Source organism: Capra hircus, chromosome 8 (genome assembly GCF_001704415.2).
Source record: "Capra hircus breed San Clemente chromosome 8, ASM170441v1, whole genome shotgun sequence".
NCBI classification, from domain to species: domain Eukaryota; kingdom Metazoa; phylum Chordata; class Mammalia; order Artiodactyla; family Bovidae; genus Capra; species Capra hircus.
Genome location: NC_030815.1, coordinates 42,424,522 through 42,442,709, shown reverse-complemented (window position 1 = coordinate 42,442,709; position 18,188 = coordinate 42,424,522).

Genomic DNA, 18,188 nt, shown 5'->3' with positions numbered 1-18,188 from the left:
AAAATGCCTGTGGAGGAAAGCCAGGCAGCCATGGAAGCAAGGCAATATTGCTGAGTCACGCATAGGGGATGGAGCCATCACCATAGCCTCTCTCCCCCAACACGCCAGCATTGGCAGCTAAACAATAGAGAGGTTGGCCCATCAAACACCTGATGCACCGAACTACAGAGTAGGACCCCATCCAGGATGCCCCTTTAAGTGCCTGGCGTGCCAATCTACAGAGTAGGACCCAGCCAGGGGGGACCCTCTATGTGCCTGACGCACCGAACAACAGAGAAAGGCCCCAGGCAAGGGAGCCCCCTAAGTGCCTGAACGGGCAGTGCTATAGAGAAAGACTGACCAAAGAGGCCTTTTGATCGCCAGCTACAAGAGGCTCAAAAAAAAACTCTGATAGGGCCATAACTCCTGTGGCGGAGGCAGTCTGTGTCCCTGCACACTTGGCACTGCCAGGGTCCCTGCAAGCCAAGCAGCTGCACCACCTTCATGCTCAACTCTCACTGGGGCAGTGCTGACACAGGCAAAAAACTAGTGTTGAGCCTACGCAGGCAGGGTCACTTTGGCCGTGTCCAGCTCTTTATGACCCTGCGGACTGTGGCCTGCCAGGCTTCTCTGTCAGGGAGGGGGGTGTTCTCCAAGATACTGGAGCTTATTGGCCAATACTGGCTGCCATACCCTTCTAGAGCACTATATTTCCTGCTGCCCTAGCCAACTCCCCTGAGTACCAGGTGCTGCCAGAACCCCTGCGACCCAAGCAGCTGCACCACCTTCACACCTGGCCCTCACAGGGGCAAACCCAAGTCCTCCAGGGCAGCCTCAGGAGCAAACCCCAGTGGACGACCCACATGCAGAGGTGGAGATAAAACCACAATTGAAACCCAGGGGCAGTGTGACTAAGGAAGAAGACCCAAAGCCTTTCCACCAGCTGTACATAGCTGTGGATTAAATCCACACAATCAACTAGGTAGATTCTGTGTCTATGGAATATATAAAAGGCCATTGAGAACGCCCACAAAAGAAAACGCACTAGCTGTGATAGCTGTGGACATTGGACGCAAGAACACACAGAAGTAGGACCAGATTAGAATCTGAGCTGCCCCACAGCAGGTCCAGAGATCAGCGCAATGTTGGAGGGCATCCTAGGGAGGCGAGGTGGACTGTGACTCCCAGCGAGGGAAAGGACTCTGACAGCAGTGACTCAAGAAAAGCATTTATTATTCTTTTGTTTTGACTGCTTCTGTAGATCCTTTTTTTTCCCTTTTATCTACCCCCTCTGATGAGTTGTCGATTTTATTGGCACTATGAAATCGAATTAAGCTTTTGAGCTTTTTTTCTCTTTTTTTCTCAGTCACATTGTTTTATTGTTGTTATAAACCTCTGCCTCTACATTAGGCTTTTGCAGTTCTGAGGAGTTTTCTTTTTTCCTTTTCTCCCATATTCTTTCTTCTGCCTTTTTTTCTTTTCTCTTTTTTATAATTTTAACTTATAATTTTTTAAAACCTATTATATTTTTCTACATTTATTCCTTTGTTTGCATTTCCTACTGTCCTTTTCCCCTTGCAGTTAATCTTTAATGCATATGATTCTTCTTCATCTACCTCTGTTTAACTTTGTATATTTATTCTTTCTTTCTTTTCTTTCTTTCCTTTCCTCTCAACGTATTTCTTAATTTTGTTTTCATTTCTTTATTCCCCGCTTGGCACCTTGCTTTAGTTTTGTTTTCCAATTTGTGGTTTAGTTTTGTTCTTAACTGGTAAATATAATTTTTGATTTCCTTTGTTTGCCAGCTCAATCTACTGTATTTTATTTTTGTTGGACTATTTTGACTTTGCTCATGGGTGTATATGTATATATGTATATTCCATTGTTTTAATTATTAGTTGCCTGATTTTGTAACTGCCATTTTTCTGGGGTTCATCTTTGGTTTCTCATTTTTGGATATTTGCTTTACTCTCCCTTAATGCCATAACAAACCACTTGTGGAATCTTCGTTCCTGACCAGAGATCAAGCCCTGAGCCTTTGGAGAGGGAGCAGTGACTCCAAGACCCTAGACTACCAGAGAACTGACCTAGGGAGTATCAGATAGTGAGAACTCACACAAAGGAAACCACTTGAATACAAAACTCAGCATCACCCAACCACCAGTAGCACCCCGTGCAGGACACCTCATCTAAACAACAAACAAAACAAAAACACACACCCAATCATCAGCAGACAGGTGTACCACCTTACTCAGCCTTCCCCATCAGAGGAAAAGCAAGCAAACAAACAAAAACTTGGCACAAATCTCACCCTATATGAAACTTACACAAACCACTGGACCAACCTTAAGAGGGCAGAAACCAAAAGGAAGACAGAACTCAACCTTAAAGCTTGGGAAAAGGAGACCTCAAACACAAGTTTAAAAAAAAAAATAGTAAAAAGGTAGAGAAATACTATACAAATGAAGGAACAAACTGGAAACACAGAAGTACAAATAAATGAAGAGGAAATAGGCAAAGTACCTGAAAAAGAATTCAGAATAATGATGGTAAAGATGGCCAAAACCCTTGAAAACAAAATGGAGAAAATACAAGAATCAATTTAAAAAGACCTAGAAGAATTAGACTAACCCTTCAGAGACAACACAATTACTGAAATTAAAAATACTCTAGAAGGAATCAGTAGCAGAATATCTGAAGCAGAAGAACAAATCAGTGAGCTGGAAGATAAAATGATAGAAATAACTTCTGAAGAGCAGGCTAAAGTAAAAAGGATGAACAGAACTGGGGATAGTCTCAGAGACCTCTGGGACCATATCAAATGCACCAACATTCAAATTATAGGGGTCCCAGAAGAAGAAGAGAAAAAGAAAGGGTATGAGAACATTTTTGAAGAGATTATAGTTGAAAATTTCCCTAACATGGAAAAGGAAATAGTTCATCAAATCCAAGAGGCACAAAGAGTCCCATTCAAGATAAACCCAAGGAGAAAAATGCCAAGACACTTACTAATGAAACTAACAAAGACTAAACACAAAGAAAGAATATTAAAAGCAGAAAGGGAAAAGGAACCAGTAATATACAAGGGAAACCCATAGGCTTAACAGCTGATCTTTCACTGGAAACTCTGCAGGCCAGAAGGGAATGACAGGATATATTTAAAGTATTGAAAGGGAAAATCTACAACAAAGATTACCATACCCAGCAAGGATCTCACTTAAAAGTGATGGAGTAGTAAAAAGCTTTTCAGACAAGCAAAAGTTAAGAGAATTCAGTACCACCAAACCAGCCTTACAACAAATGTTAAACAGACTTATATAGTCAAGAAATACAAGAGAAGAAAACAGATCTACAAAATCAACCCCAAACAATTAAGAAAATGGCAATAGGAACATATCTATCAATAATTACTTTAAATGAAAATGGATTAAATGCTCCAACCAAAAGACACAAAGCTGAATGGATACAAAAACAAAGCCCATATATATGCTGTCTACAAGAAACCCACTTCAGACCTAAAGACACATATAGATTGAAAATGGGAGGATAGAAAAATATATTCCATGCAAACGGGAAGCAAAAGAAAGCTGGACTAGCAATCCTCATATCAGACAAAATAGACCTTAAAATAAAGAAATAAGGAAGAACACTACATAATGATCAAGGGATCAATCCAAGAGGAAGAAATAACAATTGTAAATATCTATGCACCCAACATAGGAGCACCTCAATACATAAGACAAACACTGACAGACATAAAAGGAGAAACTGACAGTAACACAATAATAGTAGGAGACTTTACACCCACTCACACCAATGGACAGATTATCAAAACAAAATTAATAAGGAAACACAAGTCTTAAATGATACATTTGATGAGATGGATCTCATTGATATCTTCAGGATATTCCCTCCAAATGTGGAAGAATATGTCTCTTTCTCAAGCACACATGGAACGTTCTCCAGGATAGACCATATCTTGGGTCACAGATCAAGCCTCAGTAAATTTAAGAAAATTGAAATCATATCAAGCATCTTCTCAGACCACAATGCTATGAGACTAGATATCAATTACAAGGAAAAAAAGGTGTAAGAAACTCAAACACATGGAGACTAAACAACACATTTCTAAATAACCAACAGGTTCCTGAAGAAATCAAAAGGGAAATTAAAAAAAAAAAAACTCTAGAAACAAATGACAATGAAAACACAACAACTCAAACCCTATGGGATGCAGCAAAAGCAGTTCTAAGAGGGAAGTTTATAGCAATACAGTCCTACCTCAAGAAAAACATGGAATAGATAACCTAACATTACAGCTAAAACAATTGGAAAAAGAAGAACAAAAAACCCCAAAATTAGTAGAAGGGAAGAAATCATAAAGATTCAAGAAGAAATAAAAAGAAATGAAAGAAACAATAGTAAAGATTAATAAAACTAAAAGCTTTGTTCTTTGAGAAGATAAACAAAACTGACAAGTCTTTAGCCAGACTCATCAAGAGAAAATGAGAGAAGAGTCAAATCAACAAAATTAGAAATTAAAAAGGAGAGGTTACAACAGACAATGCAGAAATACAAAGGATTATAAGAGACTATTTTGAACAACTATATGGCAATAAAATGCATAACCTGGAAGAAACAGACGGATTCTTATAAAAGTTCAGTCTTCCAAGACTGAACCAGAAAGAAGTAGAAATTATGAACAACCCAATTACAAGCACTGAAATGGAAGCTGTGATCAAAAATCTCCCAAAAACAAAAGCCCAGGACCAGATGGCTTCACAGGAGAATTCAATCAAACATTTAGAGAAGAGCTAATGCATATCCTTCTAAAACTCTCAAAAAATTGCAGAAGGAGGAACACTTACAAACTCATTCCATGAGACCACCATCACCCCGATACCAAAACCAGACAAAGACAACACAAAAAAAGAGAAAACTACAGGCCAATATCACTGACGAACATAGATGCAAAAATCCTCAACAATTTTAGCAAAATTTTAGCAAACAGAATTCAGCAACACATCAAAAAGCTCATATACCATGATCAAGTTGGGTTTATTCCAGGAAAGCAAGAATTCTTAAATATACACAAATCTTGTATACACAAATAATATGATATGCCATATTAACAAATTGAAAGATCAAAACCATATGATAATCATAATAAATGCAGAAAAAGCCTTTGACAAAATTCAGCACCATTTATCATTAAAACTCTTACAAATTTTAATCTACTTTTGAACCTGCTGGACTGGAAGAAACACAAGCTGGAATCAAGATTGCCGGGAGAAATATCAATAACCACAGATATGCAGATGACACCACTCTTATGGCGGAAAGTGAAGAGGAACTAAAAAGCCTCTTGATAAAAGTGAAAGAGGAGAGTGAAAAAGTTGGCTTAAAGCTCAACATTCAGGAAACGAAGATCATGGCATCCAGTCCCATCACTTCATGGGAAACAGATGGGGAAACAGTGGAAACAGTGTCAGGCTTTATTTTGGGGGGCTCCAAAATCACTGCAGATAGTGACTGCAGCCATGAAATTAAAAGACGCTTACTCCTTGGAAGAAAAATTATGACCAACCTAGATAGCATATTCAAAAGCAGAGACATTACTTGGCCGACTATGATCTGTCTAGTCAAGGCTATAGTTTTTCCTGTGGTCATGTATGGATGTGAGAGTTGGACTGTGAAGAAGGCTGAGCGCCGAAGAATTGATGATTTTGAACTGTGGTGTTGGAGAAGACTCTTGAGAGTCCCTTGGACTGCAAGGAGATCAGCCCTGGGATTTCTTTGGAAGGAATGATGCTAACGCTGAAACTTCAGTTACTTTGGCCACCTCATGCGAAGAGTTGACTCATTGGAAAAGACTCTGATGCTGGGAGGGATTGTGGGCAGGAGGAGAAGGGGACGACAGAGGATGAGATTGCTGGATGGCATCACCGACTCGATGGATGTGAGTCTGAGTGAACTCCGGGAGTTGGTGATGGACAGGGAGGCCTGGCATGCTGCAATTCATAGGGTCGCAAAGAGTTGGACACAACTGAGCGACTGAACTGAACTGAACCTGCCTCGACATAGTAAAGGCCATATATGATAAGCCTACAGCAAACATTATTCTCAGTGGTGAGAAAGTAAAATCATTCCCCCTAAGATCAGGAACAAGACAAGGATGTCTGCTTTCACTGCTATTGTTCAACATAGTTCTGAAAGTCCTAGCTACAGCAATCAGAGAAGAAAAAGAAATAAAAGGAATCCAGATCAGAAAAGAAGAAATAAAGCTCTCGTTGTTTGCAGATGACATGATACGGTACACAGAAAATCCTAAAGATAGTATCAGAAAATTGCTAGAGTTAATCAGTGAATTTAGCAAAGTTGCAGGATACAAAATCAATACACAGAAATCACTTGCATTTCTATATGCTAACAATGAAAAATCAGAAAGAGAAACTAAGGAATCAATCACATTCACCATTGCAACAAAAAGAATTAAATATCTAGGAATAAACTTACCTAAGGAGACAAAAAACTGTACACAGAAAATTATAAGACACTGATGAAAGAAATCAAAGAGGACATAAACAGAGAGAGAGATAGTCCATGTTCCTGGGTAGGAAGAATCAATATAGTGAGAATGACTATACTTTCACATGCAATCTATAGATTCAATGCAATCCCTATCAAATTACCAATGGCGTTTTTCACAGAACTAGAACAAAACATTTCACAATTCATATGGAAACACAAAAGACCCCGAATAGCCAAAGAATAGCCATTCTTCCTGAGAAAGAAGATTGGAGCTGGAGGAATCAATCTTCCTGACTTCAGGTTATACTACAAAGCTACAGTCATCAAGACGGCACGGTACGGGCACAGAAACAGAAATATAGGCCAGTGGAACAAGATAGAAGCAGAGAAATAAACCCATGCACCTATGGGTACCTTATTTTTTACAAAGAAGTCAAGAATATACAATGAAGTAAAGACAGCCTCTTCATAAATGGTGCTGGGAAAACTGGACAGCTACATGTAAAAGAATGAAATTAGAACACTTCCTAACACCATACACAAAGAGAAATTCAAAATGGATTAAAGACCTAAATTTAAGACGAGAAACTATAAATCTCTTAGAGAAAAACATAGGCAGAACACTCGATGACATAAATCAAAGCAAGATCCTCTATGACCCGCCTCCTAGAGTAATGGAAATAAAAACAAAAGTAAACAAGTGGGACCTAAGTAAACTTAAAAGCTTTTGCACAGCAACAGAAACTATAAGCAAGGTGAAAAGACAACCCTCAGGATGGGAGAAAATAATAACAAATGAAACAACTGACAAAGGATTAATTTCCAAAATATGCAAGCACTCATACAACTCAACACCAGAAAAACAACCCAATCAAAAAGTGGGAAAAAGACCTAAACAGACATTTCTCCAAAGAAGACATATAGATGGCTACCAAACACGTGAAAATATGTTCAGCATTGCTCATTATTAGAGAAATGCAAATCAAAACCACAATGAGATATCACCTCACACAGATCAGAATGACCATCATCAAAAAGTCTACAAAAAATAAATGCTGGAGAGAGTGTGGAGAAAAGGGAACACTCTTGCGCTGTTGTTGGGAATGTAAATCGATATAGCCACTATGGAAGACAGTGTGGAGATTCCTTAAAAAACTAGGAATAAAACCATCATTTGACCCACCAATCCCACTCCTAGGCATATAACCTGAGGAAACCAGGTTTGAAAAAGACACATGTATCCCATTGTTCATTGCAGCACTATTTACAATAGCTAGAACTTGGAAGCAACCTAGATGCCCATCAACAGATGAATGGATAAAGAAGTTGTGGTACATATACACAATGGAATATTACTCAGCCACAAAAAGGAATGCATTTGAGTCAGTTCTGATGAGGTGGATGAACCTAGAACCTATTATACAGAGTGAAGAGAGTCAGAAAGAGGAAGATAACTATCTTATTCTAATGCACATATACAGAATCTAGAAAAATGGCACTGAAGAACTTATTTACAGGACAGCAGTGAAGAAACAGACATAGGGAACAGACTTATGGAGGTGGGGAGAGGGGAGGAGAGGGTGAGATGAATGGAAAGAGTAACACGGAAACTTACATTACCATATGTAAAATGGAGAGTCAATGGGGATTTGCTGTATGGCTCAGGAAACTCAAACAGGGGCTTTGTATCAGTCTAGAGGGGTGGCATGGGGAGGGAGATGGGAGAGAGTTTCAAAAGGGAGGGGATAAATGTATCCCTATGGCTGATTCATGTCGAGGTTCAACAGAAAACAACAAAATTCTGTAAAGAAATTATCCTTCAATTAAAAAGTAAATTAAAAAGAAAACAATTTGGAGACTTGGAACTACGGCTCAGAATCGAGACTTAAATGAAAAACATTGTTAGGGACAAGATGCCCCCAAAATTGACTAAAGTGAGAAAACAAAATACTGATATTTAAGGAGTGGCAGAGAGAGAGAAACCAATCAAGACACCAGAAAAGAGCCACCAATGGAGAGGTAAATCAGGAGAAAGAGAGAGAAACGCCATGGGAGACAAAACCAGAGCTTTCAAGAATATAAATTCCAGCAGAACAAGCCACGTGAATTGAGCACTGACTGTGCTTCGTCTGTTGGGTGAGTAAGTACACAGGAGTATCTCAGTGCAGGGGTATGGGGAGAGCCAGGTTAGAGTGGAGAAAAGACCACGAGACCATCCAGGTATCACCTAAATCAAATCTCTTATGATTATACAGTGGAAGTGAGAAATAGATTTAAGGGCCTAGATCTCATAGATAGAGTGCCTGATGAACTATGGATGGAGGTTCATGACATTGTCCAGGAGGCAGGGATCAAGACCATCCCCATGGAAAAGAAATGCAAAAAAGCAAAATGGCTGTGTGAGGAGGCCTTACAAATAGCTGTGAAAAGAAGAGAAGTGAAAAGCAAAGGAGAAGAGGAAAGATATAAGCATCTGAATGCAGAGTTCCAAAGAATAGCAAGGAGAGATAAGAAAGCCTTCTTCAGTGATCAACGCAGAGAAATAGAGGAAGACAACAGAACAGAAAAGACTAGAGATCTCTTCAAGAAAATTAGAGACACCAAGGGAACATTTCATGCAAAGTTGAGCTCGATAAAGGACAGAAACTGTATGGACCTAACAGAAGCAGAAGATATTAAGAAGAGGCGGAAGAACTCTATAAAACATTTATACAGAAGAACTGTATAAAAAAGATCTTCACGACCAAGATAATCATGATGGTGTGATCACTCACCTAGAGCCAGACATCCTGGAATGTGAAGTCAAGTCGGCCTTAGAAAGCATCACTACAAACAAAGCTAGTGGAGGTGATGGAATTCCAGTTGAGCTATTTCAAATCCTGAAAGATGATGCTGTGAAAGTGCTGCACTCAATATGCCAGCACATTTGGAAAACTCAGCAGTGGCCACAGGACGGGAAAAGGTCAGTTTTCATTCCAATTCCAAAGAAAGGCAATGCCAAAGATTCTTCAAACTACTGCACAATTGCACTCATCTCAAATGGTAGTAAAGCAATGCTCAAAATTCTCCAAGCCAGGCTTCAGCAATACATGAACCGTGAACTTCCTGATGTTCAAGCTGGTTTTAGAAAAGGCAGAGGAACCAGAGATCAAATTGCCAACATCCGCTGGATCATGGAAAAAGCAAGAGAGTTCCAGAAAAACATCTATTTCTGCTTTATTGACTATGCCAAAGGCTTTGACTGTGTGGATCACAATAAACTGTGGAAAATTCTGAAAGAGATGGGAATACCAGACCACCTGACCTACCTCTTGAGAAACCTATATGCAGGTTAGGAAGCAACAGTTAGAAGTGGACGTGGAACAACAGACTGGTTCCAAATAGGAAAAGGAGTACATCAAAGCTGTATAGTGTCACCCTGCTTATTTAACTTGTATGCAGAATACATCATGAGAAATGCTGGGCTGGAAGAAGCACAAGCTGGAATCAAGATTGCCAGGAGAAATATCAATAACCTCAGATATGCAGATGACACCACCCTTTTGGCACATAGTGAAGAGGAACTAAAAAGCCTCTTGATGAAAGTGAAAGTGGAGAGTGAAAAAGTTGGCTTAAAGCTCAACATTCAGAAAACGAAGATCGTGGCATCTGGTCCCATCACTTCATGGGAAACAGATGGGGAAACAGTGGAAACAGTGTCAGACTTTATTTTTGGGGGTTCCAAAATCACTGCAGATGGTGATTGCAGCCATGAAATTAAAAGATGCTTACTCGTTGGAAGGAAAGTTATAACCAACCTAGATAGCATATTCAAAAGCAAAGACATTACTTTACCAACAAAGTTCCGTCTAGTCAAGGCTATGTTTTTTCCTGTGGTCATGTATGGATGTGAGAGTTGGACCATAAAGAAAGCTGAGCACTGAAGAATTGATGCTTTTGAACTGTGGTGTTGGAGAAGACTCTTGAGAGTCCCTTGGACTGCAAGGAGATCCAACCAGTCCATTCTAAAGGAGATCAGCCCTGGGATTTCTTTGGAAGGAATGATGCTAAAGCTGAAACTCCAATTCTTTGGCCACCTCATGCAAAGAGTTGACTCATTGGAAAAGACTCTGATGCTGGGAGGGATTGGGGGCAGGAGGAGAAAGGGATGACAGAGGATGAGATGGCTGGGTGGTGTCACCGACTCGATGAACATGAGTTTAAGTGAACTCTGGTAGTCGGTGATGGACAGGGAGGCCTGGCCTGCTGTGATTCATAGGGTCACAAAGAGTCGGACATGACTGAGTGACTGAACTGACTAACTGATGTGGAGTCAGAGAGAGTAAGTGTAGGTTGTACTTTGTAAAAGAATAGCTGTTAAAGAAAGAAGCATGGAGATGCTTTTTGAAAAGTGGCCATTAAATAGCTTTTGGGTTTTTTTCTTGTTTTCTGAATGAGAGAAACGACCATATCTTTATGCTGAAGTGAATAACCAGTACAACACTGAAGGGAAAAAAAGGATGTGACTGATAAAGCAGATTTCCTAGAGAGGCAGTGTGGAATAATATCCACTGCACCAGTGGATGGGGCTGCCTTTGATAAGAAAACTGGTTTTTACTAGAGATGAAGTCAAAGACAAAAAAGGGATGAATGCAGATGTGGGTGGGCTTATGGGGAAATGGGAGAAAAAAGCCACTCTTGGTAGCTGCTCATCCCTACCTTAGAAACAAGGTCATCCCGAAGAGAGAAGATTGAAAGCTCTGAAGAGTGGTGAAGGTTTGGTATTGCAGTTCGGGGAAATGGGAGAAGCACGTGTAATAGGACTGCTGAGTAACATTGCGGGAACAACTGAGATTAGTTTTAGTCCAGATTTATAGCCTCCGTTCTATATGGTTGTGATTTTTCTTTTTCCTCCAGCGAAGCAATGCTCAAGAAATGTTTACAGCTGAGGAGGCACCGAGGGGATTGCCTGAAGGACACGAAGTCCATCCATCTCTCCAGATAGTTTGGATTATTTCTCAAGATCAAGGTAAACCATCCAAATTAAATGGTTGAACTTTATTATTCTGGTCCTCCTTCTTCACTTTTCTAAGTTGCATTTTGGTCTCAGGCCTCAGTTTCCTTGGAGGGATCCAATGACAGACAGGCATAGGCCAGTCTTTATTGTGAGCACTACAGGGGCTGTGAAGAAAGGGCAACCTCTAACCCATTCATGTTCCACTCATGAGGGCGCAAAGAGTCATTTCCTTTAAGCCCAAATGCCAGGGAACATCTGGGTTTTATACCAGGTTAATCTGGTATAAAGCTAGGCACAGTCCAGAGCCTGGTCTTCACTTTGGAATACTTGGGTTCACATGTAGAATTCATCATCTGTTAGCTGGTTGACTTTGAGCCTCTTAACTTCTCTGTGCCTCAGTTTCCTTGTCTGTAACATAACAAAATATTTATTCCTACTTCATAAGGCTACAGTGAGAATTAAGTGAGATAGTCAACGTAAAAGCGCTTAGCACAGTGGCGAATCATTAAAATCCTCAATGCTTATTAGCCAGCTTTGTTGCTGTTATTATTATTATCTTCCAAATGTTCTTTTCAGGCTTTGTGTTTTGTCTTTATCCTCGGTGTGACATGTATTTGTATGCACTCATTTACCTCTGGTCTCCACTTAATTTTTTTCCCCTTTTTTCCATTACCCATACTTCACTTATTTATTATCTGATATCTACCTATCACAGTTTTGGAATGAGGCGGAACCTAGGAAAGTGAATTCAAGGAGGTCTTAACCCAGTCAACAACTGTAAAGACTATTCTGTCCATTTTTACCCCTGTTGTAGTATATATTTCAGAGATGAGAAAAAGGATTTAGAACTTTCTTTTCACACATTTGCATCCAGAAATGCAAGTTTCTTTGAAGTCCATTTCGCCTGATATTTACTTTTTTTTTTTTTTCAATCATTCTTGTTCAGTGCCTAAAGGGACTTCACCCTAATTCAATATCAGCTCAAATATTCCTCATTATAAATAAACAACATATTATTGTATTTGCAGAGGAGGGTGGATTACTATAGTGATGGAAGTGGTTACAGTTTGAGGAAGGATGAGGGCTGGACTTAGTGCATCTCTGCTTCTTACTAGCTCTTTTTGCCATTGGAACTCTGGCCTTGGTTCTTTCATCTGCTAAGTAAAGTTTACTGTTTTGATCTCATAGTGTGGTTGTGAGAAATAAAAAAGGCACACAGCAAAAATTAGCTAAGTCTGCATCTAGTACAAGAAGTGACAACATTCAAATACCCATTGAAACCTGTACCTGAAAAATCGGACCAAGAATTCAATAATTCTTAAATATGTTTGAAAGGCAACCTGAGCATATTTTCCTTATCAAACTTTAGCACTTGAAATACATATACTAACCCTTGAGGACTATTCAGTCAAAAGTCAAAAACTTTACTTAGTTTTAAAAATATTCAAGAAGTTTCATCTTGGTGTTAGTATATCAGCTTAGTCTATAATGTCATCAGGGAAACATGGGAAATATCCCAGATCCAGTTCTTTGCTTTCAGCTAAATAAGTTATCTGTGAAACCCCTGATATACAAATGTATCTCTTGGCTGTTAATAGCTTCGTTTTTGTTTCATTTTTCTTATTGTTCCTGTTGCTGTTTTTGTTGTTACAAGGGCCAGTTAAGTACCACACATGAGAAGCAGCTTTTGTTTTGTTTTCACTCAGGTTATGTGGGCATGGGATGGTTTATCCCAGGTGTTGATATCAAAAGGAGAGCAAAAGGGTTTAAGGCCAGTTCTCTAAAGAAATATGAGGACCCACCTCCCTGTCCCCCTTCCCTCTCTCAAGGCCAGAGTTGAAAACCAGAGGGCGTGTGTTGGCGGGCTACTCCCACCATCACCGACCATCCCCAAGAAAGCAGTGTCGGAAGCACAAAAAGAGCCCACGTACAATGGTTAGTCTTCAAAGGGGCTCATTTGTTATATTGCTCAGAGCCCCACAGAGTTGCTGCAAGCTTATAACCGCCACTAATTTCAAAGGGAGCTCTGAACTTGCATACGCTCCGCGAGGCTCGGCGCAGGATGAGAAACAGCCTGAGTGGCTTGAAGCCGTGTTCAGACATTTTTTAATGTTCGTCAATGTCTTTGGCACCATCACTTTCACATAGAAACCACTTACCTCCTGCTGCAAAGTGTGAAATAAAGCCATTTTCAAGCCTGGGTAGGGGATAGTCTGGAAATTGGGCTAAATCTTAAAACCACATGAAGACTGAAAATAGGATTCACAAGCTGGAGCTCAGCTCCCACTAACCCACTTCCAAGGTCAGGTCACCATGGCACCCTGCTCGGTTAGATACTGTCAGTGCCACCTTTGAAGGGTTAAGGCAGTAAACTGTGGTTGTCTCAGGAGCTACCAAACTAAAGGCCCATCTCCAAGGCGTCCCAGGATCGCTGGTCCCCAGAAGAGGAGAGAAGCATTATTTCAGTCCGCGCTTTGTCAGGACCCAACTGGCACATCCCTGGGGAAATTCAAGTTAGGAACTGGCATTTCTTGCCACAGTGCTCGGCCTCAGGAGGTGCTGTAAGTGGCCTCTTGGTCCAGAAGGTTTGTAGGAGACAGATTCGGATCCATCAGAGGTCTTCCCCTGATCACTTGCATAGCGACCAGCTCTTCCCCAGTTGTTTCTGTGGCTCCCTAGTCACTAAGGCAAGGAGAAAGAGATCACTTAGGGACTCAGAAATGACCTTGTACACTCCAGGAAACTCTGCGACAGGCAGTTCTCCCAGGAGCCTCTGGACGAGTCTCCATGAGCACCCTGTTGTTAGGATAAAGAAAAAAAGGTGTCCTTTTGGTTCACTGTTCAATGAATATTCATTAAGTCTTGGACAGTGGATTGGATGTTATCTTTTAGTAAGAAAGAGAAAGTTATTTATTTGGAAGAAAAGGAGTTAAATAATGGGACATGAGATGTGGTTTTTAGAAATCCAGAGATGCCCTCGATAAGTTTAAAAATGCAACCTCTTCTCTAAAGTTCATAAGAAAGTGTTGCTAGGCATTTATATACTCACACGCTCACTCTTTAATCACTGCTTTAACTGGTGCTTACTGAGTACCTGCTCCGTGTAGATACAGTTCCACTTGTTGGGGTCATCAGGGGACAAAGCAGATGAAAGTCCCCTCAGCTGGTGTCCAAGCGGCAAACACATGCTGTTTGTTCAGTCACTAAGTCGTGTCTGACTCTGCCACCCTATAGACTGCAGCCAACCAGGCTTCCCTAGGATAACAAAATAAGTAAGAAAACTTTTAAGTTCATGTTCTTCACACAGTGAAAGCTGTTCACTTACATGTAAGATCTGTGGCCTTAAATGAAACCTAAAAGTAATGTTTTTTAACCAAAAAAAAAAAAAAAAATTCTCTCTGTTTCTGTCTCTCCTCAAGAGGCCTGTGAGTAGATGTAGCCATATATAGACAGATGAGGCACCACAAGTAGTTTCTAGAAACGTATCAAGTCATATCTATCCACAGTGGCATCCCTAAATGTCCCCATCATCAGTGTAAACACCTTTGAGTAATCTGTCTTCACTTACTGCTCTCCTTAAATACTCATGCAAAATGCCAGCAGGCTGTCTCCCTTCTTTCTGTTGCATCTTCTTATCACTAAAAGGAGACAGCCACCTCTACCCCTAAAACACAGTACACTTGTATATTTTTCCCTCTCATCCTCCTTCCCTTTATCTCTTCTTTTCTTCCTATAGGACCTATGTTGTGCCAGACATGGTACACTCCATAGGCCTCATCTTAACCACACTAAAAAAAAAAAAAACCTAAATCTTAATATGGTTGCTTTTAGAAACACTGAAAAGAACTACTACATAGAATGGAAAGACGTGAAAGATTTCTCATAGAATATATGAGTAATGCCACTGCCAATGGTACTACTGTACCTGAGAGTTTACAAGTCCTTTTTAAAGATATGTCATTGTTGTTGTTTAGTCTCTTAAGTCGTGTCCAACTCCAACTCTGCAACCCCATGGACTGTGGCCCGCTAGATTCCTCTGTCCACGGGATTTTCCAATCAAGAATACTGGAGTGGGTTTGCTTTTTCTTCTCCAGGGTATCTCCCCAACCCAGGGATTGAACCCACATCTTCCATTTGACAAATAGATTCTTTACCACTGAGCCACCTGGCAAGCCCATAACATATCATATAGCCCTCTAAACTTTTGCTTCTCAAAGTGTGGTCCCCAGAGCGGGAGCATCAGCATCTCCCAGAAGTTGCTAGAAATGTAAAATCCCATGCTCTGCCCCCAACCTACTGGACCAGACTCTGCATTTTAACTAGACCCTCAGGTGTATTTTATACACTTGAAAGTTTGAGGATCTCTACTCTAAATAGTCCCTGTGAGGAAATAGAAAATCTCATTGCCTGTTTTACAGGTAACAAAACAAAACAACGAAAACTAGGGGTTAGAGATTTTGACTAGTGAGTAGGTAACCAAATGTTGCAAGCAAGAGAGTTCCAGAAAAACATCTATTTCTGCTTTATTGACTACGCCAAAGCCTTTGACTGTATGGATCATAATAAACTGCGGAAAATTCTTCAAGAGATGGGAATACCAGACCACCTAACCTGCCTCTTGAGAAACCTGTATGCAGTGGAAGCAACAGTGAGAATTGGACATGGACATGGAACAGCAGACTGGTTTCAAATAGGAAAAGGAGTACGTCAAGGCTGTATATCGTCATCCTGCTTATTTAACTTATATGCAGAGTACATCATGAGAAACGCTGGGCTGGATAAAGCACAAGCTGGAATCAAGATTGCTGGGAGAAATATCAATAACCTCAGATATGCAGATGACACCACCCTTATGACAAAAAGTGAAGGTGAACTAAAGAGCCTCTTGATGAAAGTGAAAGAGGAGAGTGAAAAAGTTGGCTTAAAGTTCAACATTCAGAAAACTAAGATCCTGTCCCATCACTTCATGGTAAATAAATGGGGAAACAGTGGAAACAATGGCTGACTTTATTTTTGGGGGCTCCAAAATCACTGCAGATGGTGACTGCAACCATGAAATTAGAAGATGCTTACTCTTTGGAAGGAAAGCTATGACCAACCTCGATAGCATATTCAAATACTTTGCCAACAAAGGTCCATCTAGTCAAGGCTATGGTTTTTCCTGTGGTCATGTATGGATGTGAAAGTTGGACTATAAAGAAAGCTGAGCACCAAAGAATTGATGCTTTTGAACTGTGGTGTTGGAGAAGACTCTTGAGAGTCCCTTGGACTGCAAGGAGGTCTAACCCGTCCATCCTAAAAGAGATCAGTCCTGTGTATTCATTGGAAGGCTTGATGCTGAAGCTGACATTCCAATACTTTGGCCACCTGATGAGAAGAACTGACTCATTTGAAAAGACCTTGATGCTGGGAAAGATTGAGGGCAGGAGGAGAAGGGGACGACAGAGGATAAGATGGTTGGATAACATCACCGACTCAATGGACATGAGTGTGGGTGGACTCCAGGAGTTGGTGATGGACAGGAAGGCCTGGCATGCTGCTGTTCATGGAGTCACAAAGAGTCGGACATGACTGAGCAACTGAACTGAACGGAACCAAATGTGGAGTCAAGGACCACTATTCTTTCCATAACACTGCACCCCCTATTTGAAGGATCTGTTGCATACCTCTATTTGGATTTGCCATCACCCAGCTCAGCATTTCATAGAAGGATCTGCACAATAATTATAGCCTAATGGTGGCAAGTAGGCCAATGCTAATCTGCTTCTTGATGATATATTCCTCATGTAGGATGGTCTTGCTGCTTCTCATCTGAGAGTTCTAAGGTTAATGACAAGAAAAATTTGCATATTTAGAATTTTTCTAGTTTTCTCCAGTTCCTCACCAAAGAAGAACTGGATAAAAATTTTTGAGGTTTCTGATGTCAATTTCCTTTCCCCAGCTGGCTCTTGAGTGTTTTATCTGATCATCTTGGAAGAAAGGGGAAAGACAGCCATCATATAGCAAGCATTTCCTGGGTACACAGCTCAGTGCTCTTTATGTGTTATTTCAGAATTCTCAGAGAGACCCATGGGTTGACTCAGTTGCCCTATTTCACAGAGGCAGAAGATGAGACTCAAAGGTGACACCCGTGGCAATCCTGGGGATCAAGCCCGATTCTGTCCTACCGTGCTGGCCTCTTCCTAGAAGGAAGTCTTGTGTGAATGAGTATGGACGGTGACCCAAGGTGGGGGCAGGCTCTCATTCTGTGTTCAGTCGCTCAGTCATGTCCGACTCTCTGTGACCCCATGGGCTGTAGCCGCCAGGCTCCTCTGTCCATGGGATTCTCCAGGCAAGAGTACTGGAGTGGGGTGCCATTTCCTTCTCCACAGGCTCTCATCACCTTCTGTCTTTGGTCACCACGGATGAAACAGCAGGTACCCATTTCCTAAACAAGAAAAGCAGGTTCCAATTTTCCCCTGCTTTTAAGGGTGAAGTTAACTAACTGAAATGAAATCAAAACAGAGAAGAATCCACTAGAGGGATGCAAGCTAAATATGCAAAACTTCCCCAAAAGAACTCAAAAGCCAGCACAATAGTGTTGCTGGGGTTATATACTTGAAAACATCCTTATCAACACCATACATGTTGGCTAAAATCCAGACATATGATCTAAGCAAGTCCCTCTATATGAGTCACTTTT